The sequence below is a fragment of the Metopolophium dirhodum genome, chromosome 1 (assembly GCF_019925205.1).
Source record: "Metopolophium dirhodum isolate CAU chromosome 1, ASM1992520v1, whole genome shotgun sequence".
NCBI classification, from domain to species: domain Eukaryota; kingdom Metazoa; phylum Arthropoda; class Insecta; order Hemiptera; family Aphididae; genus Metopolophium; species Metopolophium dirhodum.
In genome coordinates, this window is record NC_083560.1 from 102,196,768 (window position 1) to 102,216,299 (window position 19,532).

The 19,532-nt window shown below is 27.2% G+C and overlaps 1 long non-coding RNA gene across 2 annotated transcripts; it reads right to left on the bottom strand.

Moving 5' to 3' along the window:
- Positions 1–1,385: 1,385 nt before the first annotated feature.
- On the bottom strand, positions 1,386–18,997 carry LOC132935125 (uncharacterized). 2 transcript variants are annotated; one of them, XR_009663171.1, is made up of 5 exons: positions 18,560–18,997; positions 18,312–18,468; positions 15,898–16,050; positions 15,296–15,406; positions 1,386–3,246 (listed from the first exon to the last, which is right to left on the bottom strand). It is a non-coding gene; the product is annotated as an uncharacterized LOC132935125 (long non-coding RNA). The 2 variants fall into 2 exon arrangements; XR_009663172.1 differs by lacking the exon at positions 15,898–16,050 and having other exon boundaries at positions 18,560–18,970.
- Positions 18,998–19,532: the final 535 nt, after the last annotated feature.

Genomic DNA, 19,532 nt, shown 5'->3' on the forward strand with positions numbered 1-19,532 from the left:
ACCAATTTCATTTTTAATATATTTAGTGAACAGTTAATGTGTTATAATATAATATGAATATTGAATATATGTAAATTATTTAATCACACAGAGCAAATGTCTAGTAGAAAATAAATTAAAAGAGTCGAAGTTCTGAATACTTATACAACGTACCTGTATTCCGGTATTCGTATATAATATTATATTATTATGCGTAAAATAAATAGACAATAGATGTCATAAAATAATAAACGATCGAAACGCTAATCGAAATGAAAGCGGTTAAAGGAGAAAAAACGTATGATTTCACGATTTTATAATATTAAATAATTATTACGGTCGACGTTTTCTACCAGAAATCTTACTTCAAATGAAAAATGACAAGAGATATTTTTTGTTGTAGTTTAGATTTTGTTCCTTACGGTTTAAAGTTCGGAAAATGTAAGCAATTTTTGAGCTATTTATAGACATTTTAATTTTGGGAGTTTTTTTGTTGTAATTTGGTTACAAACAGTCGTAAAAACTTGAAATTTGGGTTGTTTAGTTATATTGTCCATACCTAGACATGGTAAAATTTTCAAAATATTTAAGCGTCTTATGAGCTTTTTCTTTTATTTTATATTTTTTTTCATTTTTATGATATTTCCTAATTATAAAATTATAATTATATAATTTACCTATTTATATAAATCGTTCTTAAGCTGTTCTTAAAACGCTTTGTTTATCACCGTAGAAACGAATAAAATTAAATAAAAAAGATTCCCTCGTCCGCTAAGAATCGTTTTTTATCGAATGCAATCATTGCATTCAAATCGAATACAGTAAAATACTAAAATTACACTATCCTGTCCGTTGCCCGAAGGGATGATAGACAAACATCCACCACCGAAATGACCTGACCTAGCAAAATAAAGCAAGGTATTACACCAGACAGTGACTTAGAATTTATAAAAATCCCTGAATTTATGTTTAAAATTAAAGGCTTGTCATGGCCTAAGGTTAGCCATTTTAGGTTTTTTAAATGTTGAATGTAGCAGTTTTTTGTACAACTCAATAATTATTACTCATATAATTTAAAAACAAATTTACTTTTTAACTCTAATTAACTATTATGCAGAAGTGTAATTAAAATATAAATCAAAATAATTTGAGAGGATTAGATGATGATTAGCTTCTGTTAAACACAATACAAATCTAAATTGATCACGTTTTAATAAAACATGGTATTTAGCATACAGTTAAGATAAGACTATGATACTATATATTTTGTCATAAGAATATAACCTTCCAAGCTGCTTGTATGGTTTTTATTCACAAAGTATTAATTTTTTTAAGGAAAAAATAAATAATAGATCAACCCTTTTCTGATTGAAATTAATTTATTTATTTTTGTGTTCTAGATGGAATTTAATTATCTGAAAATATTCAGTTGTCCACGAGTTATCCATATTCCTGTGAAGTTGTTATTGTCCGCTGAAATACCCTAAACGGTCAACTATATTTTATTACCTCCTGACATGTATTGAGTGCGTGGGCGTAACCATCTACACTACTGCACAAACACACAGTACACACTCACGAGATCGTGCGACCACGTAACGATATGTCAATTAGGTTGCCAATAATTTGCTCCTTAATAAATAGCCAGCACCGGGTGCCTTAATTAAAAATTACTAATAAAGAAAATCACAATAATGGTAGTAAATTTACCAATTTAATTAACTCCAATTGCATATTGTAGTCTTGATGGAGGAATGTAACTTATTTACAATGTGTAGGTACTATAAATTTAATTTTATCTGTGTATAACATAAATAATGTCTAATATAAATTAAATGTCATCTGTGTAAAATAAATATAAAATATAAATTATAATACCATATTGTTTACTACAACAAATAATATATTTAAACATTTAAATTAAATAAAAGTTATAAACAATTTGTTCAGATGCAACTGCCAATTATAACGAACATCAAGTACAATAATATTCCGAAAAAACATAATATGTTATAAACATAACACAACTGCCTTGACACATGCGACGTTTCGCATTAAAAATAAATTCAAAATTCAAAACAACCTAATTAAATTGTGTTCATTTATATTAAAAATTAATCAACAAGAATGATATATTATAATTAAACTTACAGCTTATTGTTTAAATATAATATTTGATTTTTATATTTCTTTGTACTTGTGAAAATGTTTTCTGAATATTAGTACATTATTAAAATATCTAAAACATTAATGTTTAAGTGGAAATGTTAAAAAGCTATATATTGCTTATAATGTTATGAAACAACATTATAGAAACATAATTTTTTTACCATGATAATTTTATCATAATTTTAATGAATCTTTAAAAAATGTTATTATAATATTCTTTATAATATTATTACTAAAATTTTAACATTGTTTGAATATTGAAGAAACATAATTTAGTTGTCAGGTCAATTTACATAAGAAATTTTTAAGACAAAGTACTTTATTTTTTTTCTGCATAGTGACTTTATTTGAAATTAATAATATTAATTATATCTGAGAATAGGTGACACCAATAATAATAAAAAGAGTTTTCTTAAAGGTAATTAAGTGGTTTTATTTTACATGGCATCAAAACAACAAATAATATAATAGGTTTTTTTTTTGGGGGGGGGGGGGGATAATAATAATATAAAATATCAGTCATGGGAATATGATAATTGGGGGCAACATGGCAAATACATTTGTATATAATACAATTTGGGGATTATGAGGATAAATCTGGATATATTTTAACATGACAGCTAATATTATGGTATTTTTGCGTTTAGGTTCCACTGGATACTCGTGCATTGCGCAAAATATGATTCATTAAATTTGTATAGTTTTCTGTAAGAAAAAATATTTTAATATTTGTTTGAATACAACGGACCGCGTTGCAAAAAATGGGAAGGTTAAGGGGAGAGTATACTTGACAACAGGTGAATTGAGTTGTATCCAATGGATTGTCGTTTGTCGCTGCTACGCCCGCCAGGGCACTTATTGTTGTTGTTCAGGTAATTATGGTTGTACTATACGATGGCATCAAAATATATTGGATACGATGAAAAAACGGTCGAAAACGAGGTGCCGGTGTGGTATGCTTCCTCGGGTTGAGACTTAATGGAGCTGGTCAGCGGTCTCGGACAAAATGCATTGAGTATCCGAGTCATGTTTGGCTGGTTGAAGAATTTTCGTCGGCCGGGAGGACTTTGTACAATAACAGGGAAACAGCCATTTTGCCTTAAAAATAAAAATTCAAAACAACCTAATAAATTGTGATAATTTATATTCAAAATTAATAAACAAAAATGATATATATTTCATTTTAATTTATTTTGTTTTTGAAATGATTATGATTCGGTCAACATAATATTTGTGTAAAAATAGTATCTATTCTATTGTTTTAAAACGTCCCGAGCTCAGTATTTTTCAACCGTTTAAATATAGAAAGATCCAGTCCAGTCTTGGTCATAAATCATAATTAAAATAGGGTGACCATACGTCCTGTTTTATACAGGATTTTCCTTTATTTCGGCTTTGTGTATTGTTGTCCTGACAAACTAATCTCAGGACGCTTTTTGTCCCGTAATTTCAAGTCTGTCCCATATTAATCCCGTTTATTGCCTTACTGTTAATTTATAATTTTTGAAATTTTTGAAATGACATTATTGAATAGAATAATATAAAAATCTATACTTTTCAATTGTATTTTTGTTTTTACCATTAGTAATGGCATCACATTGTTATCGACGACGTAAACCGTACGTATAATAGTATATTTACCGATCGGCGCGACCAGCTCATTATCAAATGTGAGCATATTGCGAAATAAATAAATATTAACAATAGCTCAATTATACCTCTATATGCCGTGCACAAGCGTCATCTTATCGGACAACAAAAAAATAAAATAAATACTTATTAATTTAAAAATATTAATTATTAAATTATTAAAATATAATAATATGATAGTATTGTTGTCCTGTATTTGATTTTTTTAAATATAGTCAGCGGTCACCCTAAATTAAAATGCACTGGTCCGGTCCGGTCCATAAAAATACGGACCAAACAGAGTGAAAATATAATGATAAATAGAAAAATCGTTTTAAAATGTTTCCGAATTGGTACGGTAATATAATTTACATGCAATTATACAATATAAACAATCCATTTCGGAGTTAAGAGGATGTCAACGCACTGTTTGTTTTCTCTATCTGACCCACGCGCAACATAGACAAAACGTCTTTGCGCAGAACCGTTTTTTCTATGTTTTTGTAAAATCACCCATTACAAAAAAAGATAGAGAATAATATTTTAGAGGGAATGACATATCGGTTTTATATTTTATTGTTATTTGACTTTGTATTCGACTTTCAAAATAAACAAAAAATGTTGTAAATTTAAATTATGTTTAAATTGTTTTAGAAAAATCGATATTTCATTCCCTCAAAAATATTATTCTTTATCTTTTTTGTGATGAGTGATTTTACTCTAAGATTACTAAAAAACATAGAAAAAACGATTCTGCGCACATGCATTTTGTCTATGTTGCGCGTGGGCTAGAGAGAGAAAATAAATAGTGCGCTGACATCCTCTAAAGCTAACGGTGGCGTAATTACAAATGTTTTATGGGTGGGTATATAAATTTCCCATACGAAATTGACAAATTCTCCCACGTAATAAATTACGCTGATAGCTATCACCGAATACAATGGAGTATACGCATTGCGATTATAGGCTATAGGTATATATACTAATATTATAATAATATGAGTTATAATTTCATATTTTGGAAATATACAATATATAGTTAGGTACTATGTATAATAATTAGTTAAATTGTTATAACTTATAATGCTTGAACTGCACAAATTCTTTTATTGCACTCGCACACTCATAGTTGCATATATTTCAATATAATATTATCATTTCCGTCGCTATCGTGTGACTATATATGTTATATACATAACGTAGGTGTCATTGACCCGTGTTTGAGACAAATCATATTATTATTATGAAATATGACACTTATTCAGTGTCAATTTTTTGTGGTTGGATTTCTCTCATAATTGTTATTTATTATTATACATATTATTATTTTATTAAAAGTGTATAAAAAAACAACACAATAATGTGGCTGAAGTACCTATATTCAGCTGACCGAGTGGCGTAAGATATCATTATTATATATAGGTAATATAGGTGCTGATTTGAAGTGTAATTCCTTTATATATAATATTATACGTATGTGTAGTACAGTTAACGACTCAGATAATAAAGACTATAAAACTTCCAAGACGACTTTCTTGTAATAAATGGGAGTGGATATCAAAACTTAATTATAAGAGACGATTGACCATAATAAATGCGAAGAAGCATATGGATTTGTCAAAATAATTGCTTCAAACCCATGGCTATAGAACATACACACAGAAAAATAAATAAGGGGTTATATTTTTGTGCTTATTGAAAACTCGTAATTATATATTATCTAAAACAATAGGATAATGTTACAAACAAATCCATATAGTCTAATCTAATTAATCATATTTTGTTTGCATATTCGTCTGGAAAAAAAAATAAGAAATCGTATCGGTATCACGACTAAACGACTACAGCCCACATTGAACTCCGTTGTAAGGTTGTTCAATATTTTAATCTTAAACTTTTAAAATAGGTCTAAAAAAGACAATTTCAAGATTTTTTTTTAAAAACAATTTTACATTATTATTTAAAATAAATAAAAAATCCGGAGTTCAATGCGGGCTGTAGAATATAATATTATAATACATACCGTACCCCCTCCTAAATTGGTATTTGACAGTAGATTAGTGAAAAGTATTACAATTGAGGTGGCAAATAAAACATAAAATATAATTTTCAAATTTTATAATGAATAATTGCCGAAAATTCAGTAAAGTGGCACTGGGTCCAAATTCAATTGAAATAGAGATCATCGCTGCTTTTTCAAAATCAGTTGTATCTAATATAAACAATCATTAAACAATATACGAGTGACAATAAAGATAAACGTGATGTTATCGGAATCGTCCAATGTTACACTATTAGTACATTAATACCAATGTTACGCTATATTAGTAAAAATAACAACAAAAAAAAATTGAATGATTAATAGGTATATGCTTCGAAATGTAGTTGCCACAAATTTACAAGTGTCTACTCGTATAATGTATTGTGTAATTTGTCATATCTCATAGCTCGTAATAATAATAATAATTAGGTAATAATTAATATCTTTATAAATTATTTGGCGTACAAATTAACACATTATAATATACTAACAAGATAATATGTCGTTGCACTGCACACTACAAAAATATTAAAAAATATTAACAACTAAGCAAAGAACCGTGACGCTCATGCATATCACATTTCCATAGACATGTTTACTTATATGTCTATGATTAGTACTATTATTACCTATTATTAACATTATTAATTTTATATTCCTATCATGAACTAAGAAGAAATATATACTTCTTAGTTAATGATTCCCAATTTTTTGTTATACATTATCATAATGATTGTAATGTTGTCGTATATTGTAACAGGGCCTTGCCCGTTTAATACTTAATAAATAAATATATATATATATATTATAATATGATATATAAATATAAATAATATCATAAATCAATCATTTTGGGTGTCGTGAGAGAGGAGGTATTTCGTAAGATAATAACTGCGGTCTACGTCTATACGTTGGTCTTATAAATAAATCTATATTAAATATCATACCAACGCCAAAAAATAAAAACCTAAGTTTGTATGTATCTTGACAACTACGCCAATTGTTGTGGGGCTTTTTATAATTTTATCCTACTTTACTTCAATAGCTGATATATGATTTATACCGGACCACCGAACGATTTTTTTCGATCGTAACGACCTCGTTTATATTAAGATATTTATATTACCTATAACTTTTGGTGAGAAGCTAATAAAAATAAAATTATTATACGTTAAGGCGCCTCTTCGTGGCTTATTAAAACAATATTTAGACAATTTATAATCTTGTCTTCATCGCCTGTAATCTTTGTGTTAGTCATAATTGATTATTAGTGTGAGTGCGGTTCTATATGTGTAAAACATAAAATTATTATTTCGAAGAAATTCGAACTCGTATCAATAACAATAGATTTCATATTTATCGTGTGCGGGCGAACGGCCACGACCATGTTCCATAGCACACGTACGCGTGCGCGTGCACAAGTCAACGAAAGCACTCTCGAAAAATATTTTTGTTCACTGCAGACGACAGTGAATAATGTTAATAAGCTGGCAAAAAATTTACATACTTCTAGTGATCCAATTTATATTGTGAAAAAATATTTGAATTCGTCAGCCTCTTTTCTGTGATTTGTAGGAAACAGATTTTGGACGTTTTGGATAGTTTACGTATTACGGTTCCAAATTACTTTACTTAATTTCTCAAAATTAACTTGCACTTTAATGTCTTTAAAGTGCTAATAAGACAAAAAAATTAAAAAGTTTTTCCTACAAAACATAGAAAAGAGGCTAACGAGTTGAAATCAGTATTAAAAATTAAAATTGAACTACTAGAAGTCTCAGTATATTTATTTTTCACCAGCTTAGAGGTCTAAATGCATGAAAAATTCAATCGTTTAGAGCCGCGTCGACTCTTATAGTGGCTATATAGTATAAGGGGCAAACTTTAGACAGCTATATCATCTCGTCCCCCGTGGCCACTGTGTCAGTCGTATTAACTCGTAAATTATTATTAATGATTATTTTTGTGAGTGTGGATTCCTTACCCATACTGCAGTTGCGGGTGGACGAGGCGACTACATTATAATATTATAGAACACGACACACGTACGCACATCTAAAGCGGCACATGTCATCGAAAATATTTTTGTACTTACGTGAGTACGCGGCAATAAATTATGCTAATAAGCTGGCAAAAAATCAACATAGTTTTAGTCTAATTTTAATTTTGAAAAAAAAATTGAATTCATTAACTTCTGTTCTAGTTTTTATGTTTGGTAGGTAAAGGAGATAGATTTACGATATTTTTGAAAGTTTATGTACTGCAGTTCCAAAAGAAATTACCTACATAACTTATAAAAATGAATATCTATATGTATAGGTACTAGGTATAGGTACTTTAAAGGGCCAATGAGATAAAACATTTAAAAGTTTCCCTACAAAGAAAAGAGGCAAACATAATATTCAAATAATTAGTATTCAAAATTAAAATTGGAATACTAGAATACCTAGTATATTTATTTTTTTGTCAGCTCATATAGGTCTAAATGCATGAAAAATCCTATAGCTTAGAGCCACCATCCCCCTTAAAAATATTTAAGATATATCATATAATATGTAGTCATTATTTTTTTTATAAGGATTTAATGTTCAAATCTCATATAGACAAAACTCATCAAAATCTCAAAATTATGCAAACTTTTTTAGTTCAAGAATGACAAGATTTTTAATTTAACTATACATGTATAATATGTACTATAATACTTTTACTAAATTATATGGTTGACAGGGTTGTTATGTTTAAAACATAAATTAAAAATATTTGTTTTAAACGTTTTGTTAATCATTTAAAACAGTGTACAATTCAAGGACATTTTCTATAAATATCAATAAAATGTTATTTGTTGTGTTAAAAAGCTTGACATTTTAATACAAGGCTCCTACTATATAGTTACAATGACGTTTGGAAAATATTAAAAATCCTTAGTCACAGTTTTTATTTATAAGCATTTAAAGTTCAAATATTGACAAAATACGAAAAAATCACGAAAATTAGCAAATTATTTAGAGTTGAGAATTCATAAAAATTTTCCTTTTTAAATTTAAAAAATGTAATACAAGATTATCTATAAGTTTGTCTTCATTTATCAAAAAAAAAAAATCTCTACAAGAAGGTCAAATTAAATTTTTATGAGCGTTTAAATATTTATGACATTTAATATTTACTTGATTTGTCATGTAACGATGTTCTTATTTTGTTGTAATTAAAAAACATATGACTGTAGATACTTGAAAATTTCACTGAATGTTTATATTATAATTTTCTATACACGATTAAATTTTGAAAATAATTTGACTCTTTTTGAGCTGTTTACGGACATTGTCAGTTTTCAATTTTTTTAGTTTTTTTTCTATAAATATCAATACAATTTTATTAGTTGGGTAAAAAAGCGTGAAAATTTAATGCAAGGCTCCTGATATAATGTTACAATAGCAGTTGAAAAATATTAAAAATACATTAGCACAATTTTTTTTCATAAGCATTTAAAGTTCAAATTTTGACAAAATTTATCAAATTTAAAATTTAATAATTATTTTGTAGTTAAAAATGTATAAAATTTTCAATTTTTGTAGCTAAGGATTGAAAATTTAAAACAAGGTTCCACGTAAATAAGTAAATATATAAATTACTTTATTCACAATAATATCATCAAATATACTTGGTAATATCATAGGCTGCCTGACCGTTTTCGCTCAGAATCGTTTTTATTATACAAATACAATGATATTATATCATTGAATTCAAATTTAATACCATACATTACAGTGACCCACTTGTAACCTACTGTACAGCAGAGCGACTTCCATTTACTCACCTTTTTTTTTGTTTATTTTGAAAAATGAAAAAATACACTAACTCTGATGGTTGACAATTTGACATTACTATATGACCTATGTATATAGTTACAAATATTTTAAAATTGATTATAGTTAGTTACTCTTCAATATTTTTATACCAACCATTTTATATGGTTAAATTGTTTTGAGTGTTATGTATACAATTATAACGGTCGCTACGTGCGATTATCAAAAAATGTTAAGATAATTCTTAATAATTTCGTAAGTTAATAGGGATATACCACGATAGAAGTTATTCATATAAAATAGATTACACTATAACCAAAAACACGCAGTGCTTAAAACATAATATAGGAAAGTGGACTGTAGATTAGATATAATTATATACAAATTTCGATGAGTAACCTCGGGACCAGCGACGAGAAAAAGGTCTGCCTTGAACCCTTAACCCAACCCGGCAGGAAGTCACAACAAAACCTAATATAAAGTATAATCAGATATAATTTTAAAAGCGTATAAAAGTTATAAAAATGACTTGGAAGTTAGCATTGACTTTTTAAAAGGAATATAGAGCATAATAAATTGTACATGATTTTAAAATTCTAATATTTTTCAGTAGGTCTATAATATATCTATATCATAAATTCGTAACTATAATTCTAGAGTCCAATCTTAAACATGGTAGGTATTGTTAGGAACCACTGCTAATCATGTAATACCATTACTATAGTAATGTAATGCTATAATATCTATAATGTATAGTACACCTATATGGCTATATATTAAGCGTTATTTATTATAATATATAATTATACATTTATGCGCAATAACTCCATGAACTAATCGCCCAGCGAGGACGGGAATGTGCTGACACAACCCTTCTGGTATATACACAGACAGAACCCGTCACCGGGTCACCGACCCGTGCCCCCCGCTAGACGAGTAGAGCAATACTGTGTTGACTATCATCAATAAATTAGACAGAACATCATATAAAACCGAACGTCGAAGTTAACAGACGTTAACTTTCCGAAATCTTTCTTTAATAAAATCATCTTTTCCTTAAGTGGTGTAATCTTTTCACATAAAAGGACCGTTCTAAAACGTTATCAACATTTGAGTGCTGAAATTAAGAAGGTACGAGCTCAACAGTATTAATCCAGGTATTAACAATCATGAGATATAATTATTTTGTGTTAAATTTATTTAAGTTAATATTAATAAAATAATGTATTGATGTTTAGGTACAATCTTTATATAATTGTTTTGGTAAAAAATATATGCTTTTTGGCGATTAAATAGATACAAAATTAAAATAAATATAATAATATAAGATATTAATCGATCAGAAATATTGTGCAGATAGGAACTCGCAAGCAGATTGCCTGGATGGCTTAAAAGTAACAACCAAAAATGTTCAAGTACTTTTAAGTCCGATTTTTTGTACCTATAGGTATGCAACGTAAATATCATAAAATATAATATTGTCCCCCCGATCCACCGCTTATCCTTCCCACTACTGATCATACTACGGCAACATTCACTCTCAATCACGATATCATATTATTAAAATTAAAGCACGTTATTACTAATTTCTAGTCGCGTAACAATGATTTATACAAATAATAAGGTATCAACAAAAAATATGTGATATTCCAATAAAAACACTCTGCCAAACTCCGTGTAAAAAAAAACGATAAGTAGGTATACAAAATCGGCTTTAAAAGTTGTGATATTTATAGCTAAGTCTTTGAACTATAGATATAATTTATGTTAAAATAATCTGCTGAATAATATTGAACTTAGCTTGGTGACGTAAGTTAAAAATTTCAAAATACTATTGCATAATGAGTACATATACTCGCTATAGGTAGGTATACTATCATTGAAAAATGTACAGTGTATATTACTATAACCAAGTCTTTTAAAGTCACCAAGCTAAATTAAATTATTTAGCAGACTATTTTAACATAAATGATATCTATAGTTCAAAGACTTAGCTATAAAATTATAATACAAATTTTGAAGCCATTTTTTTTCTCACATGGTGTTTATCGGAGTGTTTTTGTTGCAGGGATATACAAGATATATTGAATTTTAAATCACACCATCGTGTTAAGCACATAAATATACTTAGGATTATGAAAAACAAAATTCTGAAATACTATCGTAAGTTATTAAAATTATTATGTAAATCAAACTACTTTTACACGTAAAACATGGGCGGTCGCTCACTTGTCCGCTCTGACTTATCTGGATAAATAATAATTTTTTTGACTTCGGATTTTTACAAAAATATTTTTATTATTTCTACCACAATAAAACATCAGTAAACTTAAAATTAAAAAAAAAATGTTGTGTTGTAACTTTAAAAGAGGGCGGCATTTTCAAAATACTGATAATATAATATTGTTAGGGGCGGCAAAATTTGGTTTTGACTAGTTCACTATTTTCGCCTGAGCCGGCCCTATGTATGTTTGTCCACTCTATTTCTCGAGAACGAGCTAAACGTACAGAAATAAACAAAATATAATAATCTGAATCAGGATAAGCTCTAATTTATTGTGCATGACGAAGAGCTTTTTCAAAAATTTGGTTGGTCGCCGCCGCAGCGCATTACGCGCGACGTGTATCATTCACGGAGGCGGCGGCGTGGGGTTCGTAAAACATCGTCTGAATGACAGTCTAGTATTTGACTCATATTGACTGTAGACTGTTTAATGTTCATTTAGTAGACCAAAATTCCAAAGTAAACAGTCACGTTATCTAAAAATTAGATTTACAAATAAATTGGTAATTTTGAATATTTCTAATTTAAAATTGTCAGTTTATATAAAAAAAAAATGTCATGTTCTAGATACTACTCTATAGTAGATACCTACTTGTAACCCAAAATTCTTATATATATAAAAAAAATGTTAAATTATTGATTAGAACAAAAGTTATTTCATTTGTCAGGTTTTGCTGTTACATTCTATATAATATATTATGTTATACCTAACTTATAAAGGATGATGTGATTTAAACATTATTTTTACAATAAGTTGTAATATATTATTATTAAATTTAAATTTAAAATTAATTTAATTAATTCAACAAAAAAAAAAATGATTACTTTCAATACCACGCTTGGGAAATATACGAGTATTTATATTATATTGATACAATTATAACTGTTAGGTACCTAGTAAGATACCATTCCCTCCTATGTAGAATCTAAGACCTACGTTACCTACTTAGATATACCAAATTATAACACGTTTAATATAATTGGTTATGAGTTTATGACTTCAGACTAATTTATATTATATACTTTATATACCTATATAATATTATAAAGTGTCCATTTTTCTACTTTTAATGTTCTACCATATAAAGTAAGGCTATAATAGAACCATAGTGCAATAGGAACCTAGTTGTAAAAGGTACTATATAAAGGTACTATGTAAATGTCATAATGTAGTTGACTCATGAGTGATTTGCTTAGAAATAAGATACAGGCCACTTAAATCATGTTTTAAGTAATTTTATTTTACAATTTAAAAATAAAAATCTTATCGTTAAATAGGTAATAAAAATGTGAAAACCACGATAGAAACAAAATTTAAAAATATGTAATTGTTCCTGTCATTCTGTCTCTGGCATAAAATTGAAATTAAATAAACTGCACCTTTTTGCATCAAATGAAATCACAACAAAAAATATATTTAGAAATGTAAAAATATTCATTGAAAAACCGATTTTAATAAAAATTACACAATGTATTATAAAAATTATAAAAAATATCCTATTATAAAAAAATGTCATAAACATGACGTTAAGAACAAGAATAAATAAACTTTTAACAAAACATACACAATTAAATATTATACCGGGTAATTCTTTTATCATTTAACACTCATTATTTTAAAAAATATAAATGTTTTTGAAAAAAGAATAATTTTTAACTATGACAACATACAGTTTTATTTTCATATTCCAAAGCAGAAGTATTTGAAAACACGCAGGGATGGGCAAGATACTCAAAAATCGATACTAGATACTAGATACTTGGATTTGGAGTATCGAGGTAGGTACTAGATACTCGATACCTACATTTTAAGTATTTAGATACTTGATACGCGATACATTAGAAAAAATTAGTCAAAGCCTATGACGCATAGGATTTTTTTTAAATTTTATTTATACACAATTAGATAGGTTATGAATCTAGACAAATGCATTTAAATTTAAAATTCCAAATATTAGTATAAATATATTATAATAAGTCAATCGTTAAATTAAATAAATAAATAATGATAAAAATAAATTATAGATAGGTATCATATCATATTCTTAAAGACGTAAAGTCCCATTCAACGTGTATGTGTGATGCGTCCCAGTACACAGATATAACTTAATATGACTAATAGGTTGAAAAATAATTTCGTGCAAGTTGCACTGCAATTAAATTATGGATTTATAAATTTAAATTCACAGTGCATATTATTTTACACATATTATAGTATTATATTAAAACATAGTCAAACAGTCACGGTTGGTAAATAGGCCAGTAAAAATTAATAAAAAATTAATTTTTTAAAGTATCGAGTATTTTTTAACAAAATTATTTTGTGAAATACTCGATACATAGTCTAAAAATGTATCTCGTTACAAGATACTTGATACTTCATATAATTGTATCGAGATACAAGATACAAGATACGTATCTTAGATACTGCCCATCCCATGATACACAAAATAGAATTTAGGACGAGTAGATTATAATAAGTTATTAGTTACAAGTATTTTAAGTTTTGAAGAGCACACGAGGTTACCCCACAACATTTTGGTCCAATACACCGCTCATCTCAACTTTAGAACTTTTTATGCGCCAACAATTGGTTCATAATAAAATAATCACCTAGTGTATATTTATCAAAGGTAAAAATTAAATAACGGTATTAACAGAATGACTGTGCGGATTTTATTATACATCCATGTTTAAACATATATTTCAACTAATTTATAATTTATTATGATCATCTTTATATCAATAAATAATCCATAAACATTTAAAATTAAAATGATTTCAAAGTAGTGTATTTGTATACATTTAATTAAGCAATACAACTACCTACCTATAATCAATTTGTTTATTAGAGATTATTTAAAATTTAAATAAAAAGTTAAAAGAAATAAAATTTGACTATTATTCTGTTTTGAATGTTTATGAGACTTATCATAATTCAACTGTAAATAGATTAAATAAAATATATAAGTACCTAATAGTATTGCTATCACATTTTTCCTTTATTAATGCCTCAAAGATAAAATTGTTTAAAATCAGAGGAGCATTTGACTTTATGGTGTGGTGGAAATTAAAAGGGCATTAACCATATTAATGAGTATTTTGAAATTTTATTTTTTATAAAGCTGTATAACTTCAGGTCGCAGGGATGATTATTTACCTGAATTATACAACTACAAATCCCCATATATCTCATCTACTCAATTGAATAATTTGTTCAATGCAAGACTATATTTAAAATAATTTTTTTTTTTTATTATTATTGAACTAAAGCTCAGCAACTAGGGCCATTAGCTGTTGTAGGGGTTATGAACTGTGGTAGGAGTAAGGTTGGTACGGTAGGTTGATTTTACGATTGTTATTTTTTAACAAAATATATTAACTGCTTACTTTTTATTTGAGATGTGTAGGAACATGTTGGTATTTATAGGTATTCCATAACATTAATGTCCATTACAACACATTTATTGAGTTTAGTATTAGGGCTAAGAACTGCACTTCCTAAAATAAACAAAAATTGAAAAATATACATAACTATTAAATTAAATACTATACTTAAACTAAATTGAGACTAATAAGGAAAATCTTAGTACGTTAAGACTCTTTAGAGACTGATCATCATGCAATTATTTAATATCTGTCTCAATACATTGACCTGAATTTGGAATTTATTTTGTAGTCTAAAAATATATTAGGTATACAGTTCAAATTAATGCTACATTACCTACCACTGGTATATTTTAAAATCATTTATTAACATTTTATCGTGTATCCAGCCCAAAAACATATTTATTTTAAAAAAACTATTATAAGTAATTTGAATAAATTGAATATTATATTTCAAAAATAAAAATATAACAAAAAGTAGAAAAGTAATCGTATTCCTCATTAGTACGTAGTTGATTAAAATCGACCAGATAAAATATTTTATTAAATACCAACTACACACAATAAATCATTTTCTAACACATTACACATCATGAATTACTTACATAAACATTTAATGAAGACAATTTGTTCAATTACTAGTATATTACATGCTTCAGTATACTTTGGTATTTGAATCCAACATTTTTTTTTAGAATTTTTAATCAATTGTTTTTATTGGTTTGGAAGCTTATTACAGTACAAGGTTGTGTTGTATTCTATATTGACACCGTAAAATAAACAGATTCTTAAATTATAATGGATTATATAATAATTTTTTTAGCATCGCAGCATTATATTTAAAACGACCGTCCTATTGTTAATTTTGGAAGCTACTAATTGTTGTCAGCTAGTAGCGAGGCTGGGCGAGTTTATGATTTTTTTTAACTCAGTCAAATTAATATGCACCAATAACAAAAAATTAATTTAACTATAGGTAAACTCAGTTAAGTTAAAAGTTAATACACACTTTTTATTTACTTTTTATTAAGTTAAAAAAAAGTTAATTTGTTTATAAAATGCTAGGGTACTTAATTTTTTTCCAACCCAAAACTTAATTAAAGGATATAGTGTTAATACTTCATACAGTATTTCCATAAAAGTTATATAGATTCGAATGATATACATTTTTAACTTTAAACAATTTCCGATACATATTTTTTGACATGAAAACAAAATTGACTGAAATAATGATATATTATAAAATTAAAAACAAAATAAATTAACTTAACTTACTTCTTAAAATGAAAAATTAACTTGTTAATTTCACGTTAATAAAGAAAGAAATTTAGTAAGTTAACAGTTAAGTTAATGAAAAGCCAAAAGTAACTAGTTAATGCCTAGCCTTGACTGCTTCACATATATATTATAAATTATAATATATAGTGTTGATATACGTAAGTTAACTACTATGAGCACTAGGTATACTACTATGAGTATCCCATATAAATTATTAAATGTTTAACTAAGCACACAAATTGTATTGTATGTACTGTAGGTATACTACTATATTAACTTTTTGACTCGTTAATGCCCAGCCTTGGCTGCTAGGTTGGCTGTATCTGTTTACATTGCACTTAATGCAAACAGATATAACAAACCTAGCAGCTGACAGCAATTAGTAACTTACTAGCTTACAATATAAACAATAAGATAGCTCTTATTTGTGTATTATAAAATCAGTAATTGCAGTAAAGAACTGAAAAAAATAAAAATTAAGTTATGTTATAGAATTCTACTGTTTAAACAACTTTTAAAATAATAAATTACGCATAATGCTTCTAATAGAACACCTTATTTTTGGTTGTCATACTATTATCGACAAAATTTAAATAAATTAAAATACTATCATAAGGTAATTGTAAAAGTATTGGTATTAATTACAAAAAAAAATTATATATGATTAATTGAGTAATAGGTTGTAACAATTATTTGTATATTTTAGTTTTTTGTTTTGCTTTTAAAATAAGAGAATATATTTTTCAATCAATGGCTTGATGTATAATAAGCAAATTACATTGACACATGCGAGTAGGTAAGACATCCAGTGATCGCCCTTAACATTATTTAATATAGTTAGGTATTCAAATACCTATCATGTTCCTATAATAATCTCATAATTTATTTGTATAGCAAATTAATAGATTTAGCTACCAATCATTGAACAGTATTGTATTTAAATTAAAACATTTGAGTTATAGCTTTTTAAAATCTTAACTGCCATCAAACTAACAAATTAAGAATGACAATACTTTGTTTAAGTCCTCATTTCTCAACAATCTAAGATAATTTACTAAAATGCTAATTATAAGTAATTTAAGAAAAATACTAAAACTTTATTTAAAAAAAAAAATTTTTGTGTTGAGTAAAATGTTTTGACAATTGTTTGTAGATTTTTAAAATCTAATGTGAAATTATAATGTTTTTAATTTACTTAAGACGCCTGGTGCCGATATCATTTTGTCCTCAAAAATACACTCTGAGGGAATAAAGATACCGCCTTGTGGAATCAACCAAATTTCATAATTGCTAGAGGGAGATATTCTACAGCCCGCATCGATCTCTGTTTTTCAATATTTTATTTTCAAACTTTATAATATGTCTAAAAAAATATAAGATATAAAGCATTTTTTACAAATATTTTAATACAATTACTTGTAATTTAATACAAAATAAGAGATCGATGCGGGCTGTAGCAAGTCTTCTTCTTTCAGATGAAAAATAGTCATCAAAATCCGACAATTCTACAAAGTCTGAGAGTTATAACCGTGAAGTCATTTTTTTCTCGATATAATACATTCTATCAATCCCCCCTAAATAGGTATTGGGTAATAGAATAGTAGAAAAGTAATTATAATATAATTGAGGTGGCAACTAAAATATAAAATTTAATTTTCAAATTTTATAGAATTGCGGAAAATTTGAAAACCCTTAATATAACTTATAATTCATAACTATTCATGCATTTATAATAATTAACCTTTAACAGTGACATCTAGATCCTTTTAAATCATGTATGTTTATATTTTATATTGTATTTTGAATCCAAATGTTTTTTACTTGATATAGGTAAACAGTTAGTGTTTTTTTATATGTTATCAATTTAGCTAATTTTGTGTCGCATGCTATACTGGCACCTTAAACAGAATAATCAGTATAATTATGTTAAGTATAATATATATGTATTAATAAAAAACACTATAAGACATAATATATATTGTATCTTACCATAATATATAGATTCGGCAATACAGTACAGTATCATATTTGTTTAAAATTAAAATATTTAAGTTATACATTTTTACTGTTTTAACTACTATTTGATTAGCAAACATTGCTTAAAAATATGTTTATTGAAGCCTGAACTATGGAGGCTTAAAAAACAAAGAAACACGTCATTCATTACCTACCTACTCGTCATCGATGTTTTAACTTATATAAATTGTCAAATCTCAATAATGTATTTTTTGATATTATATTTCTTGTATCATGCAGGTTCGGTGTTCACTATCATTTTGTGTGTTGATAATTTATTGATAAGATGATTTGAAATATTTTTTTTATAATTGATAAAGAATATTATAATACTTTGCAACGTTTCGCTCTTCGAACGAATGTACGTCCAGCCATGACAAAATAGATGGTGCCGTACGAGAAAACAATAATAAAAAGACGAAAGAAAAACGTGTTGGTGGTTATTTGTGTGTTTGGATACAGACATAAGAGTAGAGAAAAAATAACAAAACAAACGTCGGCTATCGCGATGACGACCGGATGATGGTGGGGTGCTCGACGCTCGTAATTACGTTAAATTACATTTATTTATTAAAATTCACAAATAAACTTATAGGTGCGGAGATAGGAAAACGGAACGATTCTAGTTTAGCAACCTATCGATTTTCAAAATTTTTTTTTTCCCAAATTGTGTGTTTTATGGTACTTTCTAAGAATGTAAAAAAAAAAGCCCGGACAAATTTAGTTTTGAAGTTATTGATCGGAAACTTCAAAAACTTCATTTTTTCGTTACGCCCATTTTCTTAAAAAAAAAAAAAACTTAGAATTGAATATTTTTACCTAACATACTTAGAAGTATGGGCAATGGGCATGCCTATACGCGTGTTGCGGCACTCGTCGCTACGCTCCTCGGCGCCGTCGCTCCGCTCCGCAAATCGAAATTATCCCTCGACCAAATTCAAAATTT